Source organism: Zingiber officinale, chromosome 10B (genome assembly GCF_018446385.1).
Source record: "Zingiber officinale cultivar Zhangliang chromosome 10B, Zo_v1.1, whole genome shotgun sequence".
NCBI lineage: Eukaryota > Viridiplantae > Streptophyta > Magnoliopsida > Zingiberales > Zingiberaceae > Zingiber > Zingiber officinale.
This window is the reverse complement of record NC_056005.1, coordinates 6,350,980-6,364,354: the sequence shown is the minus strand read 5'-3', so window position 1 is coordinate 6,364,354 and position 13,375 is coordinate 6,350,980. Positions and strand designations below refer to the sequence as shown.

At 42.0% G+C, this 13,375-nt stretch overlaps 1 long non-coding RNA gene across 1 annotated transcript; it reads right to left on the bottom strand.

The window, feature by feature from the left end:
• Positions 1 to 387: 387 nt before the first annotated feature.
• Positions 388 to 13,095, bottom strand: LOC122030356. Its single transcript, XR_006125402.1, has 2 exons — positions 12,465 to 13,095; positions 388 to 481 (listed from the first exon to the last, which is right to left on the bottom strand). It is a non-coding gene; the product is annotated as an uncharacterized LOC122030356 (long non-coding RNA).
• Between the last annotated feature and the right edge of the window lie 280 nt (positions 13,096 to 13,375).

Below are 13,375 nucleotides of genomic sequence, written 5' to 3'. Positions count from 1 at the left end.
ACCTCAAATTACCTTGGGAGAATTAGAAATGTTATCATTTTCACTTTATTCATGATGGATGAAATTTACTAAGTATCGAACCAAGGTGAAAATAGAGGTCATGAATGTGTGAGTCTATGAAACTTGATACTTACTTGTAACTTCCTTTTACTTTCTTTTAGATATGATCAAGAATAGTTAGGAGAAGGAGGTACCATCTTAGTTGATATCTTAGTGGGGTCACTTGCACGAGGCGTGCAAGAATAAGTGTGGGGGATTTGATAAGCTATGAATTGACATATTAATTTTGGGTTAATATTTGGAGTTCTTTATATATTTGCACATGTTTAATTCCAATTTTGATTATATTTCCCCAAACAAGGTTTTTATGAGCTTTATGATGTTTTCCCATCTTATGCATGATTTATTTCTCATTATGTGAATTTGGTCTTGTAGGGCACTAATGGGTTCATGATTCAAGTGGAGGCATGGTTCACTCAACCTGTAACGACCCGCCTTCTACTAACTAAGCTGTAAGGCCGATCACTACAGTTATGCTGGGCTAATCTATTCCCTGACCATTACTAAATCTAAATGTGGAAGCTGTACTAATTAAAATTTTACTAACTACTGACATTTCTTGGTTCTATACATGCTAAGGGAGGTAAACTAACTACTCATAACATGTTTTACCTTCCCCATAGCCAAGGAACTGAACTTAGACACTTCCCCGCTGATACCAGACCTCCCAATCGATCCACGGATCGATTGGAATAGTCGGATCGATCCAGTGATCGATCCAGCCGGCTACTGTATGCGGGACATAGGTTGGATCGATCCAGTGATCGATCCAGCACGCTACTGTGATCGGGACGATATTCTGGATCGATCGGCTGATCGATCCAGACTGGCCAATCGATCCAGTGATCGATTTCAAAGCCTTCTGTTCACGATAGAAATTGCTGGATCGATCGGCTGATCGATCCAGAAGCCTACTGTTCGCGGGACAACTGGCCCAATCGATCAGCTGATCGATTGGGAACCCTCGAATCGATCAGCTGATCGATTCGAGTTTCTGATTTCGACCAATTGTCTGATTTCAGCACTTGCTCGTGCCAAAACTACTTATAACATTTCTAAACTAAATGCCAAACATTCTAACATCACAAAAATAGTATTCTAAACATGATAGGATGCTTGATTAACTAGTTCATAACATTTAACATGCTAAGGTGCAGAATAACAAAATGCTAAAAGGTTCTAGTCTTAAACAAGCTTGCTGAAATTCCCTAAGATCTCAATTCCAAGTTCCATCCACACACATCTTCATCGCATTGTCCTCCAGCCTCCGCTAGTCCATCTTTCCTTTACCTTTATCTGCAGTATAAGGAAAAAGTATCTGTAAGCTTTCGCTTAGTAAGAAACCATCTACCTCACTAAAACATGCATATGATGCAATTCATGATTTTAAAACATGCTATTTGAAATACAAACTGAATATGCTAAACATGGCATGGCATACAACACATAGAAAGCTAACTGATCATGGCAATAAGAGCTAATCATAAACTATCATGTTGTATGAACAGAGGACTAAACTGATAGAAAAGCTGAACTGAGCTAATTCTAGTTAATACTAAAGCTGTATTGAATTCACCTAGCTATTTGGTGAGAGTCTGAAACTATATACATATAATAGGTGAAAATACATAATCATGCTACTGTTTGGGCCCGGCAACTGTACGTGCTACGCGCGCATCCCTAACTAAACCCGGGTTTGCAAGTTCCGAATTTAGTAGGGTTACTAGGTTATTTGAACCTAGGGACGACTGTGGGAGCCCAACCCAATGGATATCTAATCCAGTACAGTGCCACTGAAAAGTAAAATACTAAACACTAGCTAATAAATACTGATCTTGCTTTTACTAGGTTGTCTAAACCCAGAACTAGGTTATCTAAACCTAGAGGCGACTGTGGGAGCCCACCCATTGGACATCTAGTCCGGTAAAAGCTGAAGCAAGACTAAATAAACTGTAAAGATGCTTCTATTGCATTTATCTAAGCTACTAAAATGCCTAAATTGCATTTTACTGAACTACACAATTTATCGAACACTTGGCATGCGCTAATTCGCATCCTTTGTGTCGGAAATCGACGTACTATTAAACTAACACATGGAATTCACACGGAAGCTACTTATACTGCAGGTGAGGGGTTTCTTGTTAGGGTGTATACTAAAAGCCTAGCTTTTGGTATAAAGATTTATCTAGTAATAAGAATCACATTAGTCAAATGTCTACATTTATGATAAATGTAGTTGTTCAATTAATTTATATTGTAGATAACATGGTGTGTGGTGTCACACACAGAGGATCATGTTATCAGTACCTTATAAATTATAAACAGTAGCTCACGACCAAAATGGAAAGGAACAAACCATTAGAAGGTCGTAGTGTAATTAGGTATCAGTTTATCTTGACTGTATAATTACACTAGTACACTTAGAGTGTATTGAGTAGGACCATTTGAGGTCGTTTCTTTTGTACTGATTTTATAAAGAAACAAAGACCTCGGTTATTATGGAAGTGTGTGCTCTTAATCCTAATATAATAACAAACACATATATTTGATATTTATTTCTTTAATTTATCAATGGGTGAGATTTAGTTCGATGAATCAATAAGCCCGATAAGTTGGGAAATGGTATCACTTATAGTGTGTGTTGTTGATTATAGAAGGAAAGCGTGTCCTAGAGATACTAGGTTGATAATGTCCTCAAGAGGAGCTCATAAGGATTGTCATGTTAAACCCTGCAGGTGGACCTAGTTCGACATGATGATAAGGTTGAGTGGTACTACTCTTGGACTAAGATATTAATTAAATGAGTTGTCAGTAACTCACTTAATTAGTGGACATTCGATATCTTAAACACAGGGAGACTAACACACTCATGATAAGAAGGAGCCCAAAATGTAATTTGGGATTGGTGCGGTAGTTCAATAATAGTTCTCTAATGGAATGAATTATTATTGATAAAATTAAGTTGTGTGTTCGGGGCGAGCACGGGATGCTTAATTTTATCGGGAGACCAAAACCAATTCCTCCTCTCGGTCCCTATCGTAGCCTCTTGTATATAGAGATTTATACCCACCACATACCCACCTTCTTACCCAACCAATAGGGGTCGGCTAAGCTAAGGTTGAAGCTCAAGCTTAGGGCCGGCCAAGCCGGTTGGCCAAGCCTAAAGCTTAAGCCTTAAGGTGGCCGGCCACATCATATTAAAAAGGATTTTTTATTAAAATTATTTCTTATGTGGATATCATAGTTTTAAAAGAGAGTTTAAAAATTAAATCTTTCCTTTTAAAGCTTTCTACAAAAGATTAAGAAAAGATTTGAAATCTTTCCTTATTTGTAGATTGAAAGGAGATTTTATTTTTAAGAAAAACTTTCCTTTTTAACCATGATAATAATTTAAAAGAGAAGTTTAAAAATTAAATATTCTCTTTTATTAGTTTCTACAAAAGATTAAGAAAAGATTTGATATCTTTCCTTATTTGTAGATTAAGAGAGATTTTAATTTTTTAGAGATAACTTTCTTTTTATCCACATGTTTAAAAGAAAGATTTTAATTTATTAAATTTCCTTTTTATTAACCACCATGAAGGGAAAAATTATTTGAGAAATTTTTATAAATTTCCGAAAGCAAATAAGGAAGTTTTAATTCTTGTGTGAATTAAAATTTCCTTGATTAAAGGGATTAAGGTGGCCGGCCATTACAAATAGAAAAGAAAATTTATTTTTAATTAAATAAAATTTCCTTTTTAATGGCAAAAGAATTAAGGAAGTTTTTAATTAAATTTCCTTATTTGCCAAGACCAAGGATTATAAAAGAGGGGGTAGAGGTGCCTTCATGGGTGATCAACTCTATTTTATTCTTCCTCTCTTTTCCTCCTTGGTGGCCGGCCCTAGCTTCTTTCTCTTCTCTTCTTCTTGTGGCCGGTGGCAATCCCTCTTGGAGCTCTTGATGGTGGCCGGTTCTAGCTAGAAGAAGAAAGAGAGAAAGGAGGTTTTGTTTCTTGCATCCCTTGGAGCTTGGTGGTGGTGGCCGGACCTCTACTTCTCTTGGAGAATTTTGGTGGCCGAAACCTAGAAGGAAGAAGAAGGTGCTTGGTGGTTCTCATCTCGGAAGATCGTTGCCCACACAACATCCGAGGTTAGAAGAGGAATACGGTAGAAGATCAAGAGGTCTTTCTAGAAGGTATAACTAGTATTTTTCTTTCCGCATTATACTAGTTATTTTTGGAAATAATACCAAATACAAGAGGCTTAGGTTCTAGTATTTCGAATATGTTTTTCGAAGTTGTGTTCTTTTGTTTTCTTTCTTTTCCTTGTGATTTGATTGTTCTCTTTGGTTAACCTAAAGTTATTTTAGGAAATTAAATATTAGCTTTCTATTAAAGGTTTTGTCTAGTCGGTGGTGGTTGCTCCCATATCCAAGAAGGCCATGTGCCTCGCCACGTCAGTACTGGGAACCTTTTATGGAAATTAATATTTAATGGAATTAATAACTTAAGGTGATTTGGGTCGAACGTGTTAAGTTCCGCAGGAGACCCAAGTCAAAACCTAAAAGAACGAATAGATTAAGTTTTGGATCAAACGTGTTAAGTTCCGCAGGCGATCCAAAATTTAATTTAAAAGAACACATGGTAGCTAGGAAAAGGTTCAGACCTTTGTACAAAATTTTGTACAGTGGAACCTCTAGGTTTTCCGAGTAGCAACCAACATTTCTTACCTTGTGTGCTAGATTTCTTACAAATCTAATCGCTAGAAATTCTGGTGGAGACGACCTCTCGACGGTTCGCTCGCGTCCACGTGCTCTACTCGCGGAGGGGAACGTCCTTGTGCCCGAGATGTCACCGGAAGGCACTCCTATGGCCCTAGGGATAAAACCCTAGGCTTGCTTGGGTGTTGGTGCCGAGAGAAAGAGAGGAAGAAGGAGTTGGCGTCGGTGAGGGTTTGGAGAGGGAGAAGTTGCCGAACCAAATAAGAGAAATAACCCAAACCAACTTAAGTTTTTAATTTATATTAAGTGGGTAACTAGGCCCAACTCAAATATAAATATAAATGTTTCCCTTCTCTTTCAGCACGACCCTGCTGGGTTCACCGGTTACTAAGGCTAACTAAAGGTTTAGCGGACCCGAGAGGTCCCGGGTTCGATTCCCGCTTAAACCATTTTACTTTTCTTTTTATTTTTGCTACTTCCGATACTCCAAAAATTCTAGAAAAATATCTAATAATTCCAGAAAAATCATAGAATATTCCTAAAATAGTTTTGAGAATATTCGGGCGTTACAATCCCCCATACCTTATAAAAAGTTCGTCCTCGAACTTAGAATAATTCTGGGTACTTCTGTCTCCCAAGTTGCCTCTTCTGCTGTGTGACTGTGCCAAATGACTTTGACTAATGGTACTTCCTTGTTCCGTAATTTCTTAACTGCTCGGTCTATTATCTGAATAGGCCGACTGTCGTAGCTGAGGTCTTCGCGGATCTGTACCGACTGAGGCTCAATCACCTGGGTGGCATCTGGGGTATGCTTCTTCAGCATAGAGACATGAAATACGTTGTGGACAATTGACATTTCCTGGGGTAGCTCTAGCTCATATGCTACCTTGCCCACTCTTCTGCTGATAAGCTATGGTCCCACATATCTGGGACTAAGCTTGCCCTTCTTCCCAAAATGCATCACTCCCTTCATGGGAGCTACTCTGAGGAACACTGTATCCCCGACTGAAAACTCTAAGGGTCTGCGCCGTGTATCGGCATAGCTTTTCTGGCGGCTCTGAGCTGTCTCTATCCTCTGGCGAATCTGCTGTATAGCTGCTGTGGTATCTGCTACTAGATATGTCTGAAGTTCTAGTGCTTTCTGTTCACCACTCTCATACCAGCAGATTGGAGATCTACACCTCCGCCCATAGAGAGCCTCGTAAGGTGCCATGCCGATAGTGGCCTGATAGCTGTTGTTGTATGCAAATTCTGCTAAGCTCAGATATTTGCACCAACTTCCCTTAAAGTCTAGGGCACACGCTCGGAGCATATCTTCGAGTACCTGATTGTCTGAGGATGGAATGCTGTGCTGAACTTTAACTTAGTGCCCAACGCTGACTGTACACACTCCCAGAAGTGTGATGTGAATCTGCTGTCTCTGTCTGAAATGATGGTTCGTGGGACTCCATGTAGTCTGACGATCTCCTGGAGATACAACTAAGCTAGCTTCTCCATGGAGTAGGATATCTTGATAGCTAAGAAGTGGGCTGATTTAGTCAACCTGTCGACTATTACCCAGATGGCGTCAAAACCATTCGTGGTTCTGGGTAGTCCCACTATGAAATCCATAGAGATATCCTCCCACTTCCATTCTGGAATCTGTATAGGCTGCAGAACTCCTCCTGGTCGCTGATGTTCTGCCTTGACCCTCTGACAGGTGAGGCAGATGCTAACATATCTGGCGATGTCTCGCTTCATCCCGGGCCACCAAAAATGGTTCTTCAGGTCTTGATACATTTTGGTGGAACCTGGATGCATCGCATAGGGAGTCTTGTGAGCCTCATCTAAAATCTGTCTCCGTAGCTCCTCCTGATCTGGAACACAGAGTCTGTCACCAAAATACAACACCCCGCTATCGGACACTCTGAATTCTCTAATTTCTGATTCCGCTAGCCCTTGCTTGATTTTTTGAATTTCAGGGTCCTGCTCCTGAGCTGACTGAATATCACCAAGCAAGGTAGACTCTAAGGTCATAGTAGAGAGTTGTCCAACGATGAGTTCGAGACCGAAATCTACGATCTCCTTCTGTAGGGGCGGTGATACGGCTGTAAGAGATAATAAGGTAGCACTGGATTTTCTGCTAAGTCCATCGGCTACCTTATTTGCTTTCCCTGGGTGGTAGAGGATGTCTATATCGTAATCCTTGACCAGCTCTAACCATCTGTGCTGTCGCATATTCAGATCCTTCTGAGTGAAGAAATACTTCAGACTCTTATGATCTGTATACACTCTGCACTGAGCTCCATATAAGTAATGTCTCCAAATTTTGAGAGCGAACACTACTGCTGCAAGCTCAAGGTCATGAGTAGGATAATTCTTCTCATAATCCTTGAGTTGTCTGGAGGCATAGGCGATCACCTTGCTGTTCTGCATCAGTACTGCTCCTAGTCCCAACTTAGAGGCATCACTATAGATGTCAAAGCTGTTGGTGTTGTCTGGTAGAGCCAAAATGGGAGCACTGGTCAATCTCCTTTTTAGCTCGCTGAATCTGTTCTCACAATCCTCTGTCCACTGAAATTTCCTGTTCTTTCTGGTAAGAGCTGTCAGTGGGGAGGCTATCCTGGAGAAGTCCTCCACAAACTTTCTGTAATATCCTGCTAATCCCAAAAAGCTCCTGATTTCGCTGGCGTTCTTAGGTCTCTTCCTGTTACTTACTGCTTCTATCTTGCTGGGATCTACCATAATACCATCCTTTGAGATGATGTGACCCAGGAAGGACACCTGATCTAGCCAAAATTCACATTTCGTGAACTTGGCGTATAGCTGGTTCTGCTGAAGGGTCTGCAATACTAGTTTCAGGCGCTCTAAGTGTTCTTCCTGAGTTCCTGAGTAGATAAGGATGTCATTGATAAAAACAATAACAAACTTATCTAAATACTCCCTGAATACACTGTTCATGAGATCCATGAATGTAGCTGGAGCATTGGTCACGCCAAAGGGCATGACTACGAACTCGTAGTGTCCGTATCTGGTTTTGAATGCTGTCTTGGGTATATCCCCTTCTTTAACCTTCACCTGATGATAACCTGATCTGAGATCTATCTTAGAGAACACTGCTGCTCCCTTCAGCTGGTCGAACAGGTCATCGATTCTGGGAAGGGGATACCTGTTCTTGATCGTGAGTTGGTTCAGTGATCTGTAGTCTATGCATAGTCGCATGCTTCCATCCTTCTTCTTCACGAACAGTACAGGCGCTCCCCATGGTGAGTGACTCGGGCGTATGAAACCCTTGTCAAGCAGCTCCTGTAGTTGCTCCTGAAGTTCCTTCAGTTCTGCTGGAGCCATGCGATAAGGCGCTTTGGAGATAGGATTTGTACCGGGAATGAGCTCTATCTCAAAGTCAATCTCCCTGTCTGGTGCTAAGCCTGGTAACTCTTCAAGGAAGACTGCTGGGTAGTCACATACGACTCGAACCTCTGCTAGCTGTTGGTTCTTGTCCTGGCTGGCGTTGACTACGTGTGCTAGGAATCCTGTACATCCTGAATCCAGTAGCTTCTGTGCTTTCATAGCTGAGAGAAACTTCTTGGCCTTTCTCTTTGGTTCCCCGCTGTATTCAAATTGCACTGCCGCTTCAGGTTGGAAGATGACTTTCTGTTTACGACACTCTATGGTAGCACCGTATCTGATCAGAAAGTCCATTCCAAAGATAACGTCATAGTCGGTCATCTCTAGCACTATCAGATCACAAAAGAGCTCTCTGTCTGCTATAATGACCGGCACTGCTCTGAGCCAGTGCGTGGATGCCATGATCTCTCCTGAAGGTAGTGCCGTCAAAAACTGACCACTGAGTACCTCTGAGGGTATTTCTAATTTTTCGGAGAACATCCTGGCTATATATGAATGGGTTGCCCCAGTATCAAATAGAACAGTAGCACTATACTGTAAAATGCTAATCTGACCTGTGACAACTGTCGAGGCATTAGCTACGTCCTCTCTGGTGAGTGAGTAGATCCTCGCATTCGCCATAGCTGGAGGGGCTTCTAATCTGCCCTGGCTGATAAGTGGACCTTCTAGAGCGGCCTGCATATGATATAACTGGCCTGCATACTGAATCTGCTATGGCTGAGGAAGACCGGTCTTGTTCGGGCACTGCTTAGCCATGTGCCCTTCTTGTCCACATTCAAAACATCCTCGTGTGCCCTTGCGACAAACCCCTGGGTGGAATTTCCCACAAGTAGCACACTTTGGATAACTGGGTCGCTTGCTAGATGGTCCTCCTTTTGGGTCACTCCCTGATTTGCGCTTGCTGTTGGAGTTCCCTTTCCAGTTAGAGCTGTGGCCTTGCTGTTTTTGAGTGTGAGAGTTTCCTTGGCCTTTGGACTCTGAGGAGACTTGCTTCTGCTTATCTTTGGTAATGCTCTGTGGTCAAGGCACTGCTCACTAACTCCTCTGTGGTTTGTGACCTATGTATGCCACCAGCCACGTTCACTGCTATCTCTGGCCTCAGCATCTTGAGCATCAACCGGATTCGTTCCTTCTCTGTGCTGACTAGCTCCGGGCATAGACGAGCCAACCTGTTGAATTTCTTCACGGCTTCCTCAACTGAAAGGTTGCCCTGATGAAACTCAGTGAACTCGTCGTAGTGGCGGTTTGTAACCCGTATGTGAAAGAACTCCTCAAAGAATTCCTTCTCGAAGTCAGCCCATAACATATGGTTCACTGGGCGCTTCGTTCTGATTCTTTCCCACCACATGCGTGCGTCTCCTGTCAGGCAGAAGGAAGCACACTTCACCTTCTCGTGTTATGGCCAGTCCAGAAGCTCCATCGTGCTCTCCAGTGTTTTGAACCAGGCTTGTGCATCCCATGGTTCACTAGTGCCTGAGAAGTTCTCTGGCTTGACTCGCTGCCACTGGATCAGATAGGCTTCCTTTCTTGGCTCAGCTGCTGGGACTGCTGGTGCTGGCGCTGTAGGCTAAGCTGGTGGAACCTCTAAGACTTCTGGAGTCGTCAGGTTCGATTCCGGGGTGACGGTGAGGGTACTCTGCTGATTAGCCTTGAGGGTGGCTATCTCCTGTTGCTGTTCAGCTAGCTGCTACTGTAATTGAGCCACTAATGCTGTAAGGTCTGGGGGAGGCACTGAACTGCCTGCCTCTTGTTGGGGCTCAGTAGCTAGTGCCCTTCTAGCTGGGCGTCCTCGTGCCATTGCTAAAGACATAGAGGACAGAACATGAATAACTATTACAATCATAATTGTATAACTATCGTTATCATATTATATACTATCACATACTATAATGCAGCAGTTTATCTATACACATGAGCTATACAAGAAAGCAAGAAACATAAATAAAGTAGAGGTATTCTTACTTGGAAGCTGCAGGTTCAATGCTGATGTGTGTGTAGGAAGTATGGAATGCTGCTCTGATACCACTCTGTAACGACCCGCCTTCTACTAACTAAACTGTAAGGCCGATCGCTACAGTTATGCTGGGCTAATCTATTCCCTGACCATTACTAAATCTAAATGCGGAAGCTGTACTAATTAAAATTTTATTAACTACTGACATTTCTTGGTTCTATACATGCTAAGGGAGGTAAACTAACTACTCATAACATGTTTTACCTTCCCCATAGCCAAGGAACTGAACTTAGACACTTCCCCGCTGATACCAGACCTCCCAATCGATCCACGGATCGATTAGAATAGTCGGATCGATCCAATGATCGATCCAGCCGGCTACTATATGCGGGACATAGGTTGGATCGATCTAGTGATCGATCCAGCACGCTACTGTGCTCGGGACGATATTCTGGATCGATCGGCTGATCGATCCAGACTGGCCAATCGATCCAGTGATCGATTCCGAGCCTTCTGTTCGCGACAGAAATTGCTGGATCGATCGGCTGATCGATCCAGAAGCCTACTGTTCACGGGACAACTGGCCCAATCGATCAGCTGATCGATTGGGAACCCTCGAATCGATCAGCTGATCGATTCGAGTTTCTGATTTCGACCAATTGTCTAATTTCAGCACTTGCTCGTGCCAAAACTACTTATAACATTTCTAAACTAAATGCCAAACATTCTAACATCACAAAAATAGTATTCTAAATATGATAGGATGCTTGATTAACTAGTTCATAACATTTAACATGCTAAGGTGCAGAATAACAAAATGCCAAAAGGTTCTAGTGCTTAAACAAGCTTGCTGAAATTCCCTAAGATCTCTATTCCAAGTTCCATCCACACACATCTTCATCGCATTGTCCTCCAGCCTCCGCTAGTCCATCTTTCCTTTACCTTTATCTGCAGTATAAGGAAAAAGTATCTGTAAGCTTTCGCTTAGTAAGAAACCATCTACCTCACTAAAACATGCATATGATGCAATTCATGATTTTAAAACATGCTATTTGAAATACAAACTGAATATGCTAAACATGGCATGACATACAACACATAGAAAGCTAACTGATCATGGCAATAAGAGCTAATCATAAACTATCATGTTGTATGAACAGAGGACTAAACTGATAGAAAAGCTGAACTGAGCTAATTCTAGTTAATACTAAAGCTGTATTGAATTCACCTAGCTATTTGGTGAGAGTCTGAAAACTATATACATATAATAGGTGAAAATACATAATCATGCTGCTGTTTGGGCCCGGCAACTGTACGTGCTACGCACGCATCCCTAACTAAACCCGGGTTTGCAAGTTCCGAATTTAGTAGGGTTACTAGGTTATCTGAACCTAGGGACGACTGTGGGAGCCCAACCCAATGGATATATAATCCAGTACAGTGCCACTGAAAAGTAAAATACTGAACACTAGCTAATAAATATTGATCTTTCTTTTACTAGGTTGTCTAAACCCAGAACTAGGTTATCTAAACCTAGAGGTGACTGTGGGAGCCCACCCATTGGACATCTAGTCTGGTAAAAGCTAAAGCAAGACTAAATAAACTGTAAAGATGCTTCTATTGCATTTATCTAAGCTACTAAAATGCCTAAATTGCATTTTACTGAACTACACAATTTATCTAACACTTGGCATGCGCTAATTCGCATCCTTTGTGTCGGAAATCGACGTACTATTAAACTAACACATGGAATTCACACGGAAGCTACTTATACTGCAGGTGAGGGGTTTCTTACCTTGTGTGCTAGATTTCTTACAAATCTAATCGCTAGAAATTCCGGTGGAGACGACCTCTCGACGGTTCGCTCGCGTCCACGTGCTCTACTCGCGGAGGGGAACGTCCTTGTGCCCGAGATGTCACCGGAAGGCACTCCTATGGCCTTAGGGATAAAACCCTAGGCTTGCTTGGGTGTTGGCGCCGAGAGAAAGAGAGGAAGAAGGAGTTGGCGTCGGTGAGGGTTTGGAGAGGGAGAAGTTGCCGAACCAAATAAGAGAAATAACCCAAACCAACTTAAGTTTTTAATTTATATTAAGTGGGTAACTAGGCCCAACTCAAATATAAATATAAATGTTTCCCTTCTCTTTCAGCACGGCCCTGCTGGGTTCACCGGTTACTAAGGCTAACTAAAGGTTTAGCGGACCCGAGAGGTCCCGGGTTCGATTCCCGCTTAAACCATTTTACTTTTCTATTTATTTTTGCTACTTCTGATACTCCAAAAATTCTAGAAAAATATCTAATAATTCCAGAAAAATCATAGAATATTCCTAAAATAGTTTTGAGAATATTCGGGCGTTACACAACCAAATGAAGCCCAAAACCCTAACTGACCCCAATTGAGCTTGGATTCTAGTCAAACCCCAGCTGGACTAAACCCTAGATATAAAAGGGGAATTTTTGGCACGGTGAACAGTGAGCTCGCGCTACTGTTCATCGTGCCAGTTTTTGTGATGGCGCGGTCGCGACTCCTCCCTTCTTCCAGAGCTTCGAACTAGCTTGTCTTCACCAGCGTGGAGTTCCTCAACCTCCGACGATCAGATTCCGACCATCAGTTCTCATCAGCGAGTGGATTTGGCGAGCATGGTACTATAGCTGTGGGCTGCGATTTTCAGCTCAGATCAGCAGCGTTCTTCTGGTCTGAGTTTCCATTCCATCACAGGATTATCGGCGGTGGTCCTCCGGGATTCTGAGCCCTTTTCCGACAGTTTTCCATCCATTTCAAGCCTTCGTCCAGTTCGTGACTCCAGTGTCAGCGAACCCAGCAGCGTGCAGCAGAGTGACACTTCAGAAACTGATCTCGCTGTATTTTTGTGAGCTGATACAAGTTAATCTGAGTTGTCTCGAGTTCAAGGACACCATCTGACTTCTGTTGGAGTGTTCTCTGCAGATCCTTGTGTGACGGCAAGGAGAAGACAAATTTGGTTTGAGATTTGGGTGTAGGGATGTTAGATTTTCTTTACAATTTGTTTCTAGCTTAGGTTTCCTTGTTTACACAATTTTGTTTCTGAATCTGAAAGTTTATAGATTATATTTATTTGCAGTTTTAATTGCTAAATGAATCTGTTCTTGCTTGTGTTCTATTTTTGTATTCTTTTCTTCCTAGTTTTGTTTTCGTGTTCTGTTTAGCACAACAGGGTCTGCTATGTTTTAGTTTAAGCTATTCATTAGTTTATAAGTAAGTTTCATAAATGAGTAATTAATGTCTAGTGTGACTA